The 21,918-nt window shown below is 39.2% G+C and overlaps 1 protein-coding gene across 2 annotated transcripts in view; it reads right to left on the bottom strand.

Annotated features, from left to right (window-relative positions):
• dpr12 (defective proboscis extension response 12) overlaps positions 1–21,228 on the bottom strand; it is an 852,041-nt gene extending 830,813 nt beyond the window's left edge. For both annotated transcript variants that reach the window (XM_065231890.1, XM_065231892.1), the window contains exon 1: positions 19,791–21,228. The gene's annotated coding sequence lies outside the window, so the exon portion shown is untranslated. The remainder of the gene's footprint in view (positions 1–19,790) is intronic.
• Positions 21,229–21,918: the final 690 nt, after the last annotated feature.

Raw genomic sequence — 21,918 nt, 5'->3', positions numbered from 1 at the left:
AAAAATCGGGAAAAATAGACCTCCTTTCCCAGAAAATAAATTGTAAACATTGGAAACTTTCCAAAGATATTTATCGGTGATAGATTTTCAAAAGTCTTTCAAGGATTATTAAGAATAAAAAATCCAAAGCAAATTTTCATAGAATTTTAAAGGATTCTAGGAATGACACCAAGATATATCAAAGAAGAATAGCAAAGTACAGACTACGAACGTTGCATGTAAAATTTAGTGCTCTGAGGCCCGATTTCTTCATCTCCGCTTAAATTTTAAGCCAGGTTTACCTATATAGTGAAAGTTGGCTTAACACATACGAGTGCCGCTTTTGATTATTGTTTGAATTATTAGAGACACAAAATTCAGCTCCGAAACAATTTGGGAAATAATTCCAATATAGTTGAGAATGCATTTTAACGAGAGTTCTGAGAAGAATTCTATGGTGATTGGATGAGGATTCTAGGTCATATCCAAATAAGAATTTAAAATTTTACTTAAAGAACTTTGATGAAACCTCCATGAAAATCCCGTGAAATCCAAAGAAGGTCTCTGTGGATAGTTCTAAAATAATTCTGGAGTAATTTCCGAAGATACTTTTAAGAGAATTCTAAAGAGTTCGAAATAAACTCCGATAAGAATTCCAAAGGAATCGAATTTTGAGGGTTCAATCTAAAAAAAAATTTGAGAAGAGTTTCCAATTTATGCTGTGATGGATTTTTGTTTTGAGAATTCTGAGAAAAAACTTCAAAACAATTGAATTTCAATGTGTTGTCAAAACAGTTTACTTTCCACGTATTAGCTCGTCCTCATGCCTTACTTTCAAACATACAAAAAAGGAATATTTTTAACATTTATTTTTATTTTCATGCAGTAAAATACTGCTTTAAGGTGTAAACAACACGTTAGTACGCCATTTGTCCATTGGTTTCACTAAAATGTTTGAATAATTGACGAAATTCGATCATGGTTGGACCTACGCATGATGATGGTTGGACCTATGTGTTTCCTAAGACGGCCACTAGGTGCGCTTCGGTTTGTCTACATCCTTCATGCGCAGCTGATTTGAAGTTCGATTTCGTTTTGGCCGAGTGATCAGTTTCTTCGATTGAAGAAATGGCTAAAGAAAAGAGTTATACGGTCGAAAACCTTCAAGAGGCTGTTCTGTTAGTAAGAAATAAATCACTTACCGCGTATCAGGCACAGAAAAGGTACAATATTCCAAAAACGACACTTCACGCAAAAATTAAGGGAAGCCACGGCAAGAAATATGGAAGGGAAATAGTGTTGAGTGTTGATTTGGAGAACCAGTTAGTGGATTGGGTTTGTATGTGCGCTGCTTCTTGCAGTCCCAAGACGACCAAAAAGATCTTGGAAGCTGCTAAAGACCTTGCGTCACTAGTTGGGCGTAAATTTAAAGGAGGAACTCCATCGTCAGGTTGGTTGAAAGGGTAACCACCGATTTTCGAACTAGCACGAAAGCGCCAAAAGAATCTGTTAATATGAATTTACATTAAGCACTTCTCATACACCTTATATGTGTGAAGTAACTTGAAACAAACTAAAAATTGCTAACTGAAACTTATTTTATTTTTTTTTAAACCCTACGAATAGGGTAGTTGTTTACGTCAGATGGCGGCTTGAGTGTGAAACAATCGATAGAACTGTTTCCGCACATCGGCTGTACATGAGCAAATCGGCGATCATCGCTTTTCCCAGTGGTTGCAGGGAGAAACACCCCTCACCATCCCTCATTAACGAATGAGCTTGGCAAAGGAGACGCGTACCTTCCTCAAAATTGTGCTTTGTTCGCTTTCTACTTTCTATATACAAATTTCACACTGCCATACTATAACGGAACTATCTACTCTTTACTTCCATCTCCTTATGTATCGTTTAAAATGTCCACTTAAATTCTGATATATGATAAAGCATTTCCAATTACAAAAATAATCTATTTTTAAGATTTTTTTTATTTTTCTGCTAAGAATTTCAAGAATTTTAATGGTTTAAGAAGTTTAAGAGAAGTGGAATTATTCTAAAAAAGTTTTTGAAATCATTCTGTAGAAATTCTTTGAAAAGTTCTTAATGAATTATCAAAGTTAACTACCTAGATATATAAAAAAATAAAGATTTTGAACGCAGAATCAAATTTAAGATCATAAAAAAGGGTAATTACTATTTGCTAGTCATCATGTATAACGTAAGCAAAAGTAAATCATTCAAATCACTTCAAATGCTCTTCACCGGAGATTCCGTTGTGAGATTCGATTAAATTAGAGGAATTTATGAAATTTGATTTTAAGTTCCATGACATAAAAAGTTTATTTCAATATCAAACCGTACTTGAATTTCTAAGTAACCATATAAATGGTTACTTATTTAGTATTTACAAGTCACTATTTGGTCACTATTTCCGTAATTTTAGTCACTAAAGTCACTACTATTATATCGCATCAGCACTACCAGCCCTCGGTGTTCCTGGTAGATTCAAATTTGTTTTGGCGGACAAATTCGCACGCAAATATATGATCTGGCAGGAAATTTGCAACTGCGGCCAGAAGACAAAGTGTTTCGCCACTGAGAAAAGATGAACTCGGAGGTTTACAAAGCCGAATGTCAAATTCTGCCCTTCATCCAGTCACATGATGGTTCGGTGACATTTTAGTTGGATCTTGCGAGTTGTCACTACAGCCGGGAAGTACAACAATGGTACAATGACAACGGAGTCCAGTTTGTTCCGAAAACCCTCAATCCGCCCTATTGTCCTCAGTTCAGGCCCATTGAAAAGTACTGGGCAATCATGAAAAGGTAACTGAAGGTAAAAGGTATAGTCATCAAAATGGCAGCTCAGATGAAAAACTGGTGGGATAAAATCACCAAAACAGTGGACGAGACCGTTGTGCGCCGCTTGATGGGAAAACTTTATGAATTCCTTCGAAACCGTGACGAATAATTCGTTTCGTATTTATTCCTTAAAATATAAGGAACAGTGTACACTTGAGTGAGAACCGTTTTCAAATCCATTAATTCACATCCGAAATATACCCAAATGATGTTGTTCTATTACTAAGTGGGTCATTATTTATGAATTACTTGGGTAGTGATCCAAAGAGCACAACTAAGTACAGCAAACATATATTGGTGTTCCGTTCCCAAGATATATTTTTGAAACTTTCGGGATTCTGGATTGACCGTGATGATTGAAGAAAATTAAAAGAATAAGCATTAACATTTGACTGCTGGTGGTCAGGACCTTTTAAGTGAATGATTACACCTTCTATTCATCTCTGAAGTAAAAAGTGGATTGAAAATGGAAAAATGGAGCTAGGGACAGTGAATAGAGGGATAAGTTTCCAGCAGCGCTAAATATTGTCATCTCCTATCAATCCATCCATTTTCATCACACCAGAAGTTGTCGAACAGCTCGTTGAGTCATTTGTCCTCGCAAATCTATTTTCTCTCGAGTATCCTCCCAAATTTAATAAAAAATTAAAATTAATCTTACCACTGCCACGAAATACTATCCAGCGAAAAACTTCTCCCCAACTCTGACTGAGTGGCCAGCCTGGATGAATTGCCAGTCTTATTCGGCGAAAGTTCATCACAGCTAATGAAAAATTTATAATCTCGTAATACGAAACGATGGATAGCAGCTTCTCCTTTCTTCAGTTTCTCTCAAGCCGAGCTCAAGAACGAACAACTTTGCGGCAACTGTGTGTATCTGTTGTTATTCCCTGGGACTTTCATTCCACGTAGTATCGTCGCTCGTCTCGTCTGAATCCGACGAAGGTCAGTCGCTTTCTTTTTTTTTTCTTCATATCACCGATCATGAAGCAAAGGAACAAAAACGAAGCGCAAAAAAAAAATCTTCCCACTCCGAGATGTATCCATAACAGTAAAAGATACGATATCAGCAAACAAGGGGCAGAACCCGGCTGACTTTTTTACGACTCTTTTTTCATAACTTTTCACGTGGCTGCCTCCCACCGACTGCCGCCACTGCCCCGGAAAACAGCGGTGGTTACATCCATCCATGCCCGAGGGAAGCTCCGTTGGGGTGCTTCAGCTGATAAACGATTGTGTTCCACCCGCACCGAGGCAAACATCAAATTATTACATAGAAAAGCACCTCGCTCACTTTGCTGAATTGAAGTGCGAAGGCGATAAAATAAAGTTGCCCCTGGATTAAAACCGGATTAGTTCACACGGGTCAGGATCGATTGATGCGAAATGCGCCCCAGTGACAAGGGACAGGGGGAGAGGTCGCTTTGCAAATTGCCAAGTCGTTGACATTAGGGTGCCGTAAAAAAGACATTTCCGGTAGCTTTAAAAATCAACTTGGAAGTGGATTTGAAAGGGGGGGGGGCAGAGTGAGGCCAACGCTGCGTGCTGTTACTTTTTGTGACATTTTCCCGTTAGGAACACAGCGAACGAACGTTCCAGGTTCCGGGTTCGGTTAATAGCTTGAGCGTAAGTATCGAGATGGAGATTTGCCGAGTGCTTCCTAGAGAGCAGGGTCGTTAAATAGAGTTCTGTTTTACGAGGTGATTGAGGATGAGAAAAAAACGGACAAATGGGATTGCCAAGTTTCGACAGATTTGATTGACTTTGGATGGATGGATGGTAGGATGAATGGTATTTTAAGGCGTGAATCATTTGAGAAAGCATTTTTGAATACTATATGTTGGGCTTACGTCCCTGATGCCGGCCTAAGTTTCTGTCATTTCGAAGGTAAGTATTTGTTGACAATGCTTCACTAATAAACAATTTTATTAATTTGTATTATCCAGATGATGCATTGTTCTGTAAAAAAAATTAAGAACAGGAGATTTGGGCTCAATCTTTAGATCTATAGGCTATCATTAGAGCCATTTTCCCTATTTCACTTGGATGAAAATTAATCTGGAACTCCTAATCAGCTCGCATCGTGCTCTCTTGCCGTGCGGATTTATTTGCATTTTACTGAAGGTAGTGTTACTGGCTACAAAAAATTTAAACAGGATGCAAACGTCTTCGAAGGTGCCTAACTGAGAAGCAACACAAATGTTTCACTTACGACACCATATCTGAACCTGAATCAGATCAAAGATGAATTGAGAAAATTACTTGGAGTTGAGTCAGTCCATGTAATCAAAACGAAAATGAATTCTCGTCCTGGTGATTCGCGCAACGGGATTTCTAATGATTTTTATTTAGTTCACTTCAAGTCTAGTGCTCTAAACAACCTTAAGGCATTAGAAAAAAAACTAGCCTTATGCTCCATGTTTGAAGGAAGTGAGAACACCTCAGGAAGACTGATGGAAATGTTCAAAACCTCACACAGTACCATAAGTGCCATGGATGAGGTCACGGATCAATACCAGCTAAATGCATGAATTGTGGTTATTCCTCTCACACAAAGGACGACTATCCTGTGAAGATATTTAAATGTTCAAATTGTGGTGAAAACCAAAAATTCATTTTTTTGGGAATGTAAGACTCGCAAAGCGATCCTATATTCTCGTTCTAAGTGCCACGTTCCCGATTAGTTACTAAATCCTCTGCTGTTATCAACGGTCAGCAAGGCACAAATTCTTCATTCGTACCCGTGGGTTCAAACAGCTAACAAGCTTCAAATTCCGGAGTGATTTGAGATTTGGGGGTAATTGCATTTGAAAACAAACAAGTCAATCGCCGATTTCTTGCGAAAAAAAAGCTCTATCTCGAAAACTTATAACGCTATGAGGTAGAGGAATGATTCCTCTATCATTTGGTATAGTTTACTAGACTGAGCTTCTAGTCACGAAAAATCGGTGATTGACGTGTTTGTTTACAAAAGCAATTACGCCGAAATTTTAAATTCTTCCGGTATTCTTCATACCTGACACCTGCTGCTAATAAAGTTCAGCGAGTAAATGGAGCTACCTATGCTGCTATTGCAGCTGGTAGAAATCAAAAATCTTGCCAACATCATTCTTACGGACATTGTGATAATTTTGAGTAAGGTAGCATGTCTGCTCCAAAAATTGAATTTGAACAGAAATAAATAATTGAAATGATTACTGTTATGCTGGGAATTAACCCTATCTTTGATGCTATTCAAATTGGAGTTGAATGTGCGAAAAATATCGTCATGACTTTGAAATTTAATAATGGATTTTAAAGCATTGAATATTTTAAATTTGAATGCTCGATCTCTTAAAGATAATAAAGACGAGCTATTTAACTTTTTGAGAGTTCATAACAAGCATATTGCCGTTATAACTGAAACGTTCCTTCAACCTGACCATAAGGTTGAAAGGGACGCAAATTATTTCATTTATCGAAATGATCGTCTTGATGGACCCTGTGGTGGCGTTGCCATCATTGTTCATAGACGAATCAAACATTAAATTCTTTCTAGGTGTTACAAAATGTAACCACCAAATAGGTATGTGCATCTCTTAATAGATATTGCAGCTAATTGTGTCCGACAAAATTTAACTTTCCAACAAAAACCAATCCTTTGAGCGCAATGAAGCACCTTTGAGTAAGTGCAAGTATTGTAAAGTTTGAGTATTCTAGCTCTATATTGTTAATCTGGTCAGCTAAAAAAATAAGCTACTCAGTGAAGATTTTGTACGGTGATATTGCTGCTATTGCAATTGAAATGGAATTAGCTTACTGAATTTTGGAGGTGTAAGCGCTGTGTTTACGATTTCCCACTGAAGGAATCATCCACCAATTAGCGTTTGATTAATCGAATTATCCGAAATAATTTTCTTGAGGAGCTAGGTCCCAAAATGTGCTCAAGGAAGATAAATATAATGGGATTAAAGACAAGTGTTTTATATGTAAGATGTAGGAAAACTGGGAGAATTTCTGCTCCAGGCGTTGCGTTTGGATACAGGTAGAAAAGAACTTCTAACGGTGAGAAAATTGCCATGCCAAAGACCTCTTCTCATATCATGGAGTAAATCGAGGCAAGAAACGGATAGTGAACATGCTGAAAACATTATGCGATTTAGCAAGCCTTTTTTGAAGATTTATATCGAGATTTTTGCAGCTTCCTTCACACATGGCCATCATTCATATTAACATCCTGGTTACTGCTACAATCTATAAAATGTATTGAATTCAATTTGAGATTGATTAATTTATTTATTTATTTATTAGTCGTCAATCAGTGTAGACCGTTTTACAGTTTTACTTAAACGCTAATTGTTACAATTTTACTTCAATTACTTGCATAGCATTTATATTTTATTATTGATGCCTAGCTAACCTCGTGAAGAAAGTTTTTTTAAGCGTACTTTTATTCATTGTTATGTCAATATATTCACAGTATGTATTATAGCAAGACATCATTCTATTCAATGGGCTGTTTTTGGCATAGTCTGTTCTTTGATTGTTGATGCTAAACAAATTTCTATTCCGCAGTGAGCGAGTGGGAGCATAAAAATTGATATTTTCCAAAATCTCTGGACTGTTAACTCTTTGCGAAATCACATCGTTTATAAAAGCAATCATTGCGAACTCTCTTCGCTTTTTGAGCTCATCTAAATTAATTAGCATACAACGCGATTCATAAGATGGAAGTGGAAAACTCGTCCAACCCAACTTTCTTAGAGCGAACAACAAGAACTGCTTTTGAACTGATTCAATGCGGTTTACATGTGTATCATGATATGGAGCCCAAACTATGCTACAATATTCGAGAAGAGGCCTCACATATGCTACGTAAAGTGTTTTGATTGTGTAGGGATCATTGAAGTGCAAACTAAATCTTTTAATGAACCCGAGCATGTTGCTTGCTTTGTAGATAATGTTATTGTAGTGATCAGCAAAAGTTAACTTGGAGTCGAGGATAACACCTAAGTCTCTGACTTGATAGGATCTTTGGATTGTTTTCTGGCCAAGAGTAATTGTGTCGTGTATTACAGCTTGCTTTCTTGTGAACGATATAGAATTGCATTTATTAATATTTAGTTCTAACAAATTTTTCTTACACCATGTGTAAAAAACGTCAATTTCTTGTTGAAATATTTGAAGATCAGGTGCTTTAGATATCTCCATGAAAAGTTTCATGTCATCAGCATATATAGAAACATGAAGAAATTTAAAAATATGTTCTATATCGTTGACAAATAAAATAAACAGTAATGGACCAAGATGTGAACCTTGTGGCACACCAGATGTTACATTAACTATGGTGGACAGATTTCCTTCAAATCTTACCTTTTGCGTCCGCCTTGATAAGTACGACTCGATCCATTTCAGTAGCCTAGGACTGAAGCCTAATTTGGATAGCTTAAAAAGCAAGAGTGGTATATCAACTCTGTCAAATGCTTTACTGAAATCAGTATATAGCGTTTCTACATAATTTCCTTTATCCATTGAGTTTAAACAGTATGACACAGAATGTATCAAGTTGGTAGTTGTAGATCGTCCTTTAACAAATCCGTGCTGTTTGCTAGTAATTACCGACCTAATCTGTAAGAATACATTGTCATTAATGATGGATTCGAATAATTTAGGAATGCTTGATAATATAGCAACTCCACGGTAATTTTTTACATCAGATTTTTTACCACTTTTAAAAATTGGAATTAAAAATGATTCCTTCCAAATCGGAGGAAGTACGCTCGACTCCAAGGATAAATGAAACAGCCAGAACAAAGGTTTTGCTAGCTCCTTCGAAAGTGACTTTAAAAAAATAGGTGGTAAACCATCCGGTCCAGCACCTTTTGAAGTATCCAAGGTTTCAAGACCACGTATAATTTCCTTGAGAGTTAAATTATCCACTGCGATGTTCTTCATTGGCTCGGGGAGATACGAAAAATATTGATAATCTCGCTCATTCTCATCATGAATTGTATAAACGTCCTGAAAGAAGTCAGCAAATAAGTTACTAATCTGACTAGGAGTATTGCCCAACTTACTGTCTAATTGCATTTTGGATGGAAAGCTCTTGGATTTTTGCCTTTCTTTAACATAGTTAAAAAAGGATTTTGGGTCTGACTTAATGTTAGTTTCAATCTTTCTATTGTGCTCTTCATATGCATTTTCAATTTCTAAATTAAGTTGGTCACAAATAGTAAGATAATAGGTAAAATTTTCATCATTTTTGTTTCTCTTGTACGCTTTATGAGCTTTCTGCTTTCTGTTTCTAAGATTTATTATCTGTCTATTGTACCATATTGGTGTTTTTGCATTGGCTTTTTTCTTTTGCTTCATGGGCACTGTCTGTTCTAGAATAGAATAAATAATCTGATAGAATACATCAACTGCATGTTCTGTATCATGACTACGGATTACAAGTTGCCAATCTATACTGTTCAATTTATTTTTGATAGCTCCATAGTCTGCCTTACTGAAATCGAAATAGGGGTCTGACAAATTATTATCCACCATTGCGGTTTTTTCAAGTATCATTATGGAATATTCAATAGCAGTGTGGAACACTTCATTTTTCCAAAGAGGAGAAGGTGACTCTGATACGCAAAAATCGTCAGTCATGGTAGTAAATAGCAAATCTAAATAGCAGTTATTTTGATTTTTTATATGATTTACTTGATTCAATCCAATTTCTGCGCATTTTTCAAACAAAGTATGATGTGTTTCATTTTCCCCCATAATCGGAATCAAAATGGATTCATTTTCGTCATCTACAATAAAATTAGCTGCCCGTTGATTAAAATCTCCGTATATGTGAACGTTTGCTTCAGCCTCGAATTCCGACATAATACTGCTAGCAAGACCAAAAAATTTTTCAAATGCTTCTTTTTTAGCATGTTCTGGTGGAAAATACACAACCGCGAAAATATGAACACGATCACCAATAATTAATTTGACCCATACATGGTCAAACTCCTTGTTCTTGCAAGATGAAATTTGCTCAGATGCATACTCCACGCTAACTGCTATTAACACACCTCCACCGCATTTTTTGTTGGATAATAATTTATCGCGATCATCTCTATAAACATTAAAACGATCTCCAAAAACTTCTTCGTTATTAATACTAGAATCCCAACTTGTTTCTGTTCCTAAAATCACAGGAAAAGTGCAAGCATTAACTTTCTTGTAAATCTCATTCACTTTGGTGGCGCTTCTCATTCTATTAAAATTCTGACAGTAAATGACCAACTCCTTACTTTCATCATTACGATGCAATTCCAAATTTTGTGCTTCAGTACTAGGCGGCAAACTAAAACTATTTAAATTAATTACCTCTCCTTCCTGCTGTCGAGAGGTCGTCAAATCGTGAAAGTTGTCCAGTTCTTCAAAAACATTGTCATCGTTGGGACTTTCCTCTAGATGACTCGTCAATTTAGTCGAAAACACGAATGCCTGCATGAACTTGAACATGCCTCACATGCAGTAGCTGAAATCATCCGGTTAGGCGCAGGAATGGTACATGGAGATTCGCTCTCCGGATATGGGTTTAGAATTTCACCTCGATGAAATTGCATCGTTGGACGATAATTAGTCGGTGGCCTGGAGAAGCGATCTTTCGCTACTGCAAGAAGCTCTCTATCAGACGGAAGTAAGTGGGCGCGATTCAGTCAAATGTTTCTGCGATTGATGTCACTATTATCCCTGTTACGACTGTTGTTGTAGAAGTAAACATCGTAGTTGTCGTTTCTGCTTTGATTTTGGTGCTGGTTGTTGATTTTGTTATTGTTGTAGTTGTTGTTGTTGTTGCTGTTGTTGTTGTTGTTGTTGTTGTTGTTGTTGTTGTTGTTGTTGTTGTTGTTGTTGTTGTTGTTGTTGTTGTTGTTGTTGTTGTTATTACGGATGTTGTTGTTACGGATGTTGTAGCCTAAATTTTGACGTGATGTGTTCTGCTTCCTCCATTTTTTAGCCTTGTCAGCCAATTTTTTGCTGACTCAAGCGGCGCGATACACGAGCGTCGTAGTCCGTCCAATCTGGTCTCCACACCTTCCGGGTACCAAGAAGTCTCCATCCTGAGTCAGTGGCATCATTATTGTTGTTATTTTTATTTGTATTGTTTATTTCTGAGTCCAGGCTGGGACACAAATCCGGAGACAGAGTCAAAGGTGCAGTACTATGTACTGTCATAATGTTTGCTGATAATGACTTCAGCTCGTCCAGAATGTCCAACTCTAACATTGGATTATTGCGCATTGGAGCACTAGTTGTCAGGTCCATAGTGAGACTTGAGATTTTATTAACTTCATCGCTTAAACATCTCAAGTCACTTGATATACCTAACGTCATCGCTTGTAATGACGTCGATATGCTTTTATTGGATGCCTGCATTGCCATATCATTTAGCGATGTCATATGGTTCTTAATGGCAATAACATTTCCAGTAGAACCGCTGCTTTTATTCGCTGCCAGCTCTTTTTTTATGTCGGTGAGCAGAGTGTCGAGGTGATCGATCGCTTTATGCACAACATCAACATTATTTTGCTGAGCGGAGCGATGTGTGACTTCTGAGTTATTATTTATTATTTCGGTTAGTTTCGCCTGCTGATCGATTAGCAATTTGAAGTCAAAGTTCATTGTGACTAGCACTTGACACGAACTGCAGCACGGTTTGACATAAGATTGAGTGTCAATCTTTTTGTCATTTTTACGAAGCGAACCACGTTTTACAGGCACTCCCACGCAGGCGGCATGAAATGTGCGCGTACATCCGACGCATTCCCACATTACCGTTTCGACGGAGGAATCAAGTGAGCAAATTTCACAACTCATTTTGAACAAAAACAGTACACAAGACTAAAAGCGTAGCGTATGCAAAAATAAATACCACGAAAACGCACGTGGTTAAGAGCGAATTGAAAACGCGACTGCACTGATTGACGACACGATAACGTGCTGGACCACTCCTAATGGGTTAGAGGTCCTTGGGGTATTTTATGAAACAAAATTCAGAAAGCACTAGTACATATCTGAGGAAAGTAATATCTGATGAGGTCGTGTTGCCAAAACCGGGTAGACACGTACCTGGATTTTTCTTCAAACTCTACTGGAAAATCAGGGAATTTGGTTTTCATCATTTAGACGCCACCCTGTACTGTAAAAAATAAAGTTTTTTTTTATTGCCTTAACTCACAACATTCTTGATGGAGAGGCTCACTTGTTATAGATAAATCTGTTATTTTTAATAATTTCCATGAAATCAAAAATTAAGGTGGAGAACTTGTCAATATTTCGTCATATGTTCGTATTTTAATATTCATATCTGATTGCAATTTAGGAACCGCATGTAATAGACTTTGTATTCACATTTCTATGAGGCCCTGAATTTGGCCAAATTTTCTATGTATGAAATCCAAAATAGGTACATAGGACCGAAATAATAGGTCACTTCAACTACCGTAACAGGTATTAAAATCGGACTTCACACGTCTTGCCGTCTGTGACCGATAGTCAGCCACACAAGCTATCTCACCTGTATAAAACATTCCCAATCGATAGAACTCTGCTCGATCTGGCTCGGAAATTTGATTACAACATCGTAGAATCAAATTGAATATGAAAATTCAACCCGGCAAGATAAAATTTGCTGATGTCTGTATGTGCGTCTGTGGACGCGTTTCATCTAGGCAAGCTTTTCAACATGGTTGATACCTGCGTGTCGTATAACCCCATTTTTTAAGTCAGGGGAAGGCTTATTGTTTAGTTTGGGCGTTATCATCTGAAGAAGAAATCGTACGCATTTCAAGAGCCACATGTAGGCCCTTTTCTCCCCAACCAAGGGTCGCCCACGCAAACCAACAATATCATCGGGAAGGGGAATGCTTCCCCTACCAACTAATGTTGATCGTTTGCGTTAGTGTCATATGGGTGGCGAGAGAAAGGCATAAGAAAGTTTGGTTGCAAAAAGCTTATATGCCCTTTTCACATGTTGTTCTTGATTTGTATTATGTTGATTACAAGCGTTTTCATGTTTACAATGTATCCCAATAAGACCAGTTGGATTTGGTCCCTTTAAATTTGTGCCCGACCGATGAGACCAACCCAAATTATAGTTCAGTTTATTCTTAATCGCAAAAAGTGCAGGAACTCAGCGATGAGTAAATTATCCCCATAGCAGCGCCGGTGGTGTAGTGGTAAGCGTGATTGCCTCTAATCCCAAAAAGCCTGGGTTCAATCCCAGTCGGCGCCGCCAGGATGTTCTGATAACATAACATCTCTGATCACGCCTTCCTCCGGAAGGGAAGTGAAGCCTTTGGTCCCCGGTCTATGAGTTGATGGGTCGATAGGTAGGGTTCAGGTGTGGGAGCTGCCTCCCCGGCGTCGGTAGATTTGGTACTCAGTGCGGAAAACAAGATCGACGGAAAACAAATCAAAGGATACAAAATATACCCCATGTTTTAAAACCTCAATAAACTGTTGGAAAATGATGGTAATTTGCGAAAATTTAACTCAGTCTAGTAGTGGTACCAACAGACCGAGAAAATCCAATCGTTATTGTTATCATATTCTGGATTTTTTTTCTTTAAAAAGGTGCGAAAAATTCTGGGTTGATCTCGTTGGTCGTGTAGAGCGAGTTTCTCCACCTTTCTGCACACGTTATTTCTAAACATCCAAAATTCAGTAAGATCTACTCATTTCCATTAGAAGTAGGGCTACCCAATATTGAGCAAACAAGATTGTAGCTGACAAGATAACAAATTAGCATTCGGATTCAGGTCAATGTTGTCCATTAGTCATCTTGTCAGTCCCAACTTTGTTAACTCAATATTGGTGAATATGAGTAGATCCTGCTCAAATATGGGTTGTTTAGAAATAGCTTGCACCCTGAGTTTATTTTGCCCATGCATTTAAACATCTATACATCTAAAGCGGACGTTACCCGAATTCTTACAATTGCTATTAGAACTGGTACATCGTGAAAGAAATCTGGAAACTGTCTGACCGATCAGCCCCGTTGGCGTAGCGAATGGGGGTGGCTTAGGCAGTGAAGCCACATTTTTTTCGAATTTAAATCTGTATTCTCGCGTAACATTTGAAAAGGGCCTATTCTCGTTGATCGATTCTCTTCATAAACTTTCTCTTTGATTTACCTTGGCAACATAAACAAATTTCTCGCTTAGCTCGCAGGACAGTTCGACAGAAGATGATGTTAGCTTTAAAGTCGTTATATTCATAGTCTGGCGGAGAGAATCTCGGGAATCAATTGAGCTGTCAAATAGCGGAACCAAAAATCAAAAATCACAGAAAAGAGCACATCAGCAATTGTGAACCAAACTTCCGGAACCCGGTTTCACGTGATTAAGGTACGCCTAAGCAAACTAACACCATCTTTGGGATAGGGAAAGTTTCTCCTATCCGATGATGCTGGTAATTTGCGTTCGATTGGCGAGGAAATAATAATCAACGTTTTGTTTATAAAACTTTATAGTACCTTTTCAATTGTTGGTCTACAATATATTGAATTGGTTCCACTTTTTGAAAGATCGAAATTCTATCCGCCAGACTAAAAATATAGCGACTATAGTTAGCTTGCGCCTGAATCAACACACTGCTCAGTGGGGATTTTAGCAGCAAAAAGGCTTGAAATTGTCTGCCGCTCAAACCACACATTGGGAAAAATGTCAAGAATTTTATTCTTCATATTTTCAATCGGCGCACGCGGTGATAAGTGCATGTGTGGAGCCTATTTTTCCCCAAAATCCCATATTTTTCTGTAGTTCTTTCCCATTATGTTACTTCACTGATTCAAATAGTCAGTACCCTTTATCAGAAGTAGCCAATTTGTCTGCTAGTAGTAAGCTTGTGCCTTTTAAAAACTATTGATAACATTTATAGAAGAGAATGGGTCAAATAATCCAGATTTTGTAATAAAATATAAAAGTTTTCCGAATTTAAACTCAATATTAAAAAATTAAAAAATAGATGCTCAGAAAGTGGATTACAATAGTCTAAAGGACAAAACTGATTCAAATGCATGTTTTAAACGTATGTTGCCCCGGTATCTCATATAAAAACAATTAACTTTTTTTGAAAAATTTCTTATGATTGAACAGTTTCTGTCGCTGAAATGCTAACACTAGATTTAGGTTTTCTTGCGGTAAAAAGGAATCCAAGCATCAAATGTGCTTGTTTTCATACTGTGTACCGACAAATATATACATGTTTAGAGCCTGATTTACCCCAAAATCCTCTATCAATTGAAAGCATTTAAACTGGTTTATTGGCTTAAATAACAAATAACTTTCTACGGAAATTTCCAAATATACCATTTAGAAGCAAGAAGTAAGTGAGCTTTGATTAACTATTGAAAACATTTATAGGAGAATGCGGGGTCAAATAAGCCATGTGTCAAATATACAAGTTTGCTCATGTTGAATGGCATATTGAAAAATGCTCAGTAAATTGGTTGCAATAGTCTATCAAATTAGCAATATGTTTAGACTACACAGTTCGAAAAAGTAGTGTAAATTTCTGTTATTATGATGCACATAAATGGAGCGTCACATTACAGATCGTGTAAATTTATGAGTCATTTAATGAAATATTCTAAATATTGTATGCAACCATCCATTTTTGTAAGCAATATTTCTTGCAAGTTGCTAGTTTACGTTAAAAGGAAGTTTACATGCTTCAATTTTAGCATGCATCGATATTTACATCACTATTAAAATTCATAATTTTTTGGTATGTATAAAATTCTGGACATTTTTCCCAAAGGAAGTCATATGTTACAATGTGTGATTTGAGCGGCAGACAATTTCAAGCCTTTTTGCTGCAAAAATCCCCACTGTGCACTGAGAGGAAAATTCATTTGCAGTTGGGTTATTCGCGAGACAGATAATCGATCAAAAATGATAGGCTGTTTTCTCGTGTTTCGCGAGTATTTTCATCATTCAACTCCCCCCTCCCCATTTTGTTTTTTTTTTTTCTGAAATTAATGGGTAGTTCTCTGGGAAGTTCTCTGATCAGCACAGATGTTCCGGAACTGCCACGAAGTTATCGGAACTTGCAATTGAATATTTCAGAAATTTTTCCGATTGTCATGGAACTTTCCTGAAGGTTCCAAAATTTCCCAGAAACTCCCTGAACTTTGCTAAAGTGCTCGGAAATTCCTGTGCTTCTCAAAATTACTTTGAATGTCCTCTAATTTAATTGAGGTTCTCTTATCTTATTTGCTTGATAGATGAAGCACTAACGTTGGTAGAAGGGCATCTACCGTTGAAGGAATATAACTTCAGCTTCAGCGCGCTTCAAGCTCAAACTCGGCCGGTTCCAGGAACGTCTTTTCGTAGGAAACCATCCAGAAGTTTATCGTGAAAAGTCCGACGCGTTTAAGCTTTTTCCGGAAACGTAGAACACGCGAGCATTTCCAAGCGTACTCGGCTGTAGAACCCGAACTCAAGAGCCTCACCAAAGCCAAGGAACGCGGGTACTTGAGCCAATTCATGGACGGATTATCGTGCGAAACGTCAACCCACACCTCCGCTTTGGAACGCGGCGCGAAGGATGCGTAACCGGTCTTCGAACAACGAGAGCGAGGAGTACTAGGATCGTTGGATTCTCAAGTTCGCGCGAAACGACGAATTCAGTAGACGAGATCAGCCAGCCTTTCGCAATGCTGGAGCTCTCACTTGTGCTCCTTTCGTGCGGCAATTCGGCTCCAGGGGCTGATAGAATCAAGTTCAACTTGTTAAGAGGCGCATGTTGAACTTGTTTGGTAAGTTCCTGGAGCTCAATATTGTCCCGGATGATTGGAGGCGTATAGCCATTAAAAAACCTGGGAAACCCGCGTCAGATCATAACTCGTATCGTCCCATTGCGATGTTATCGTGCATTCAAAAATTGTTGGAGAAAATGATCCTTTTTCACCTGGACAAATGGGTTGAGATGAACCTACTCTCAGATACTCAGTTTGGTTTCCGTAGGGGCACGGGAACGAACGACTGTCTCGCGTTGCTTTCCACAGAAATTCAGTTGGCTTTTGCTCAAAACGAGCAAATGGCTTCTGTGTTCTTGGATATTAAGGGGGCTTTTGATTCAGTATCGGGTGTCTCCCTTAGCTCAGTCGCAGCTACAAAGGTAGACCATGCCGGAGGTGGCTGGGATCAATTCTCCCGGTCCGGTCTAGGAATTTTTCGGGTTGGAAAATTTCTCGACTTCCCGGGGCATAGAAGTATGATTGAACTTGCCATACAATTATACCAATGCAAAAATGGTACAGGCATCGAAAGCTCTCGATTAATAACTGTGGAAGTGCATCTTGAACACCAAGTTGAGAGCACGCAATAAGCTAATATGCGACATGCAATAAGCTTGAAATGCGAAGAAGAAGAAGAAGAATAAGAAGAAAAAAGAAGTTGATTCAGTATCGGTTGAAGTCCTTTCAGACAAACCCCACGCTTGTGATCTTTCTCCATTAATTAATTAATTTTTGTACAATTTGCTGTCAGAGAAACATATGAGCTTTTCTCATGGAAACTCTACAGCTTCTCGATTTAGTTACATGGGTCTCCCCCATGGCTCATGTTTAAGCCCCCTTATGTATAATTTCTACGTCAGAGAAATTGAAAATTGTCTAAGTGACAACTGCAGGTTGAGACAACTTGCAGATGACGGCGTAGTGTCTATGACAGGACCCAAAGGGGTCGCAGGGCCCAGCACAACCGAAGCTTCAACTTTTGGGTAAACCGATCACTCATTCCATGTCTTTTAAATATCTTGGGGTCTGGTTCGATTCCAAATGCACCTGGAGATCCCACGTTGAGTATCTGAGACTAAAATGCCAACACAGGATTAATTTTCTCCGAACAATTCCCGGAACGTGGTGGGGAGCTCATCCGCAAGATCTTTTAACGTTGTACCGGACAACGATTTTATCGGTTTTAGAGTACGGTAGTTTTTGCTTCCAGTGGGTGGCTAAAACACATATCATCAATCTGGAACGTCTTCGTATCGGAATTTTGGAATTGTCCGTCAGGCTACTCACCCGGTGTGAAATTATGAACCCATTGGTGATTGCAAAATTTGAGAAGCTTCTTGAGCTTAACCCTCAAACTCGTTTTATATCATTGAGCTACGGGTACATAGCACAGGATGTCAGCCCTTCACAGCATAATCCTCATCGTGTATGCTTCTCCGACTTCGGCAATTCTGTTAGTTTTGATTTTTCTATGACGCGGGCGATTCGTGGGATCCCAGAACATCATCGTTCCATGATTTCTCCGTAAATTTTCGCTGCAAAGTTTGGCCTAGTTGATTCTGCTAGATCGTTCTTCACAGATGGATCACTAATAGAGGCGTCCGCTGGATTTGGTATTTTTAACGAATTTCATAGCGCCTTTCGAATGCTTCAAGCTTCTTGTTCCGTATATGTTGCTGAACTGGCGGCAATACACTATACGCTAGAAACGATCGCCTCACTTGCACCAGATCACTATTTTATTTTTACGGACAGTCTCAGTTCTGTCGAGGCTATTCGCTTCATGAGGCCGGTAAAGCACTCCTCGTATTTTCTCATGAAAATACGAGAGCTTCTAAGTGTTTTATCTTTAAGCTATTTTGCTCAAATACGGACTCACTTGCTAAGGTGGGCGCTATGGGAGGCGATATTTATGAGCGTCAAATCGCCTACAATGAATTTTTCTTAATTTATCGTCAACAGTCGCTCGCCAGCTGGCAAAATAATTGGAGTGAAGGTAGTTTGAGGCGATGGCTATATTCTATCATCCCTAAGGTGTCGAAGTTTGCATGGTTCAAAGGGTTGGATGTGGGTCGAAACTTCATTCGTATGATGTCTCGCCTCATGTCCAATCACTATTCGTTAAACGCTCACTTGTTCCGTGTTGGGCTGAGGGATGGCAATCTCCGTGAATGTGAACAAGGTTACCAAGACGCCGATCACATTATTTGGTCATGTGCTGAGCATCGTGGAGTCAAATCTGAACTATATGATTCCCTTCGGGCTCGAGGTAGGCAACCTTATGTTCCAATTCGGGATATTTTGGTTAGACGTGATCTGGAGTTTATGAAACTCATATGTGTTTACTTTACGAATATTAACCTTAGATTGTAAGTTTGATTAACCGTGTGTTTAGTTTGTATTTTGTACCTGTGGGTTTTTTTAAATGTTTGTTTTCAAGATGAATAGAAATCAGTACATGTTTTAGGATTAATTATACAGCAGTTTTGAAACCACCAGATTTTTCTAAGATTTTTTGGGATTTTTTGGAACATGTTGCATTAAATTTGGTTGCAATTCGAGGTCAAACAATCAAACATTAAGGCGAACAAAATCGCATAAAAATAGAATTGAATGTAATTTGCTTCAGAAAAAAATCCCTGTGCTTGGAATAGGGTCCCAGTTGAAGGGAGAAGAGGTGTTTCTGAAACCCTTATTCACCCTACTTTAAACAGCATTCGTGCCTCAACGTACCTGGATTTCACATTGCTCCCAAACCCAATCGCTGAGAACTTTAGTAACATGACAAATACATTTATGCAGACTTGGGAAACACGACCAATAAAGAAATGTAATTTGACGCTCTCGAACGGTGTCATAAATCAGTCCCCGAAATGTTCATCCGTATTCATCTGCCCTCATAAAAGGAGACAAGTTTCCTTGGAAACTTCCAACTTCAAGAGCCGAATCGCTTCCATCCCCGGTGAGACACAATCAATCATCTTCATGTTTTATCAGTACCCATTAAATTGGCCCAACCACAGTCCATGGTTCAATTCCCGGGAGATTAATTCAAGTTGCCAGAGAAACGACGGGAGACATCTCGATCTCGAGACAGCAAAACACCGGTTGAAGAAAAATCAACAAATTGGTCAACGTGGTCTGAGGAATGAGAAAGAAGCAGTCAATTTTAAATTTTCATTACTTTGTTTCCATGGGGGTCGTCTCCATCGATGTTCGTTGCCTGGTCCAAGGGAATCCTGCTTTTCTTTGGTTCACTCGTTTATTTTTTTATTTTTATGTTTCACTGGGCTTTATCAATATTTATCCGCACAGGATTTCGGTTTTCTTCCAACAAAAAAAAAATCACGAACACAAACACACACGATTTCACAGTTGGCAGCACGATATCGACTCTGTTGTTTTAGCCGCGTCCGTGGACCAGGTTGTTGTGGTTGTTTTCAGGACACGACCTTCTGCCACCGAAAAACTGCGGCAACCGTCATAAAATTGGGAATTCCAACCACAGCGAACACTAAACAGCATCAATTTATGGCACGAACACGACTTTCACTTTTTTCGTTATTTTCCCCGCATATTTTTTTTTTCGAGGGTTACAAGATTGGAACAGCTGTGTCACGACGAGAGCTTTCCACTTTTTTTTTGCGGGGCTTTACTTGCTGGTGGAAATTTAAGCAAAAATTTCCCTGGTTTATGACATGGGCTTTGCTTTCCGGCAATAAATGGGCTTTTCACGATACTTAAATCACTGTTTGGAACTTTCTTCGTCGAAAATGAGATAAATTTATACCATTAACACTTTCACTGTACTATGGCATGATTCTCGACCGGGATTGTTTTTCAAACAACGCACAGCACCGAACGTCAAGATAGAGCATCCGTTAGCCCCGTCGTCTTTTCTTGTAGCCTTATATACGAACGCAACATGAAGCTGTAAACATGTTTCGAGCTCCTATCACTGCCCCATGGCTCTGAGTTAAACTGTAGCACGTTGGATCATATCACTCCAACCGAAGAGCTCATTCATTAATTAACACGGAAATTTCACCTTTCCGGTCCATAAGTGACATTTACAATAATAACATCAACAACAACAATAGCAGCAGCAGCTAGGACTGCATGACCGAAGGTCTGCTTTCCCGCACCGCACCGAACAAAAAAAAAAGGACCAAATCGATTTTCACACCCTTCGGCTATATACGTGTGCTACATCCGTTCTACACACTCTAAACACACACTTTTTATTTCTCCTTTGGCCTCCCCCGCAGGAATCTACTCCCTGCGTCCCAATCACCCGTCAGTATTTTTCACTCTCTTGCTCTTTTCTGCTCCGCTTTGCCTCGCTTTCCTCGATACGTAGGAAGTTCCAAACACAGGAAAATATCCTCTTGCTAGGCTCGGACTTGGACCGGATTCGTCCTGATCCCGTTCCGAATTCCTCGGTTCAATCCTTCACTGTTCAGCTGGTCAAGTGACCAAACTTTGACAGAACGCGACGACGATTACTATTTAATAGAGATCCACGACACACGACATCGCGGTTTGCACGGGAATAATACCACCATCTCCGGACACTGTAGTATACCTAGTAAGGGTAGAGTAGCTCTCCTCCGATGCGAAGGGTCGACAATTTTCCGTAAGCACCTTCTGAACCCAACTGAAGCTCCTGCATCTCCCACGGTGGAAAAAGCTGTCCGTATTCGTCCGAGGACGACGCCCGTCGCCCTCTCACTCTCACTCTCAATCTCGCTCAGAGTGTTGCCACTCGCTGGAGCCTGTGAGCGGAAAATCGAGGAGCATGCGCCATGTGTGGGCCCCACTGTAGGAGATCTACCCAATCAACCACGTGAGACAAGGTGAGTCGGTGAGATTGTGACCGGTGAGATCCGTGAGGGGACAGCTGTTTTTCCTGACCTAGGCGCCCCGGAAGGTGTGTGCGTGTGATGCTTGTAGCTCGTAGGGAGATTCAGTCGGGGGTGGAAATGAGTTGACGTGTTTGAACCTACACGAGACTCTACGGGAAGTGATTCGGAGGCACGCCGCTGGCAGAGAGTGACAGACTACCTTCCCGGAGGGCAATCGGTCGGAACCTGAGAGGGCAAGTATATTTTAGTTGAAAAGTAAATATTGGTGGGGGATTTATTGTTCTGTGCTGGAAGCTCATTAGATGTGGGGACGTTGTTTTCTTTGCTTTTATCTTTTTCCCTGTATCTCGCCGGTTTCGCCCCAGCAGGGGGAGGGGGTGGTTATCCGGCTTAGGGAAACGAAAGGTGCTGCGGATGATGTTGATACGATGAACAAGTTGATGGGGA

The sequence above is a fragment of the Ochlerotatus camptorhynchus genome, unplaced genomic scaffold, assembly GCF_037179485.1.
Source record: "Ochlerotatus camptorhynchus isolate MF236.1 unplaced genomic scaffold, CSIRO-AGI_Acam_v1.1 ptg000361l, whole genome shotgun sequence".
Classification (NCBI taxonomy): domain Eukaryota; kingdom Metazoa; phylum Arthropoda; class Insecta; order Diptera; family Culicidae; genus Ochlerotatus; species Ochlerotatus camptorhynchus.
This window is presented reverse-complemented; position numbering and strand designations above follow the sequence as displayed.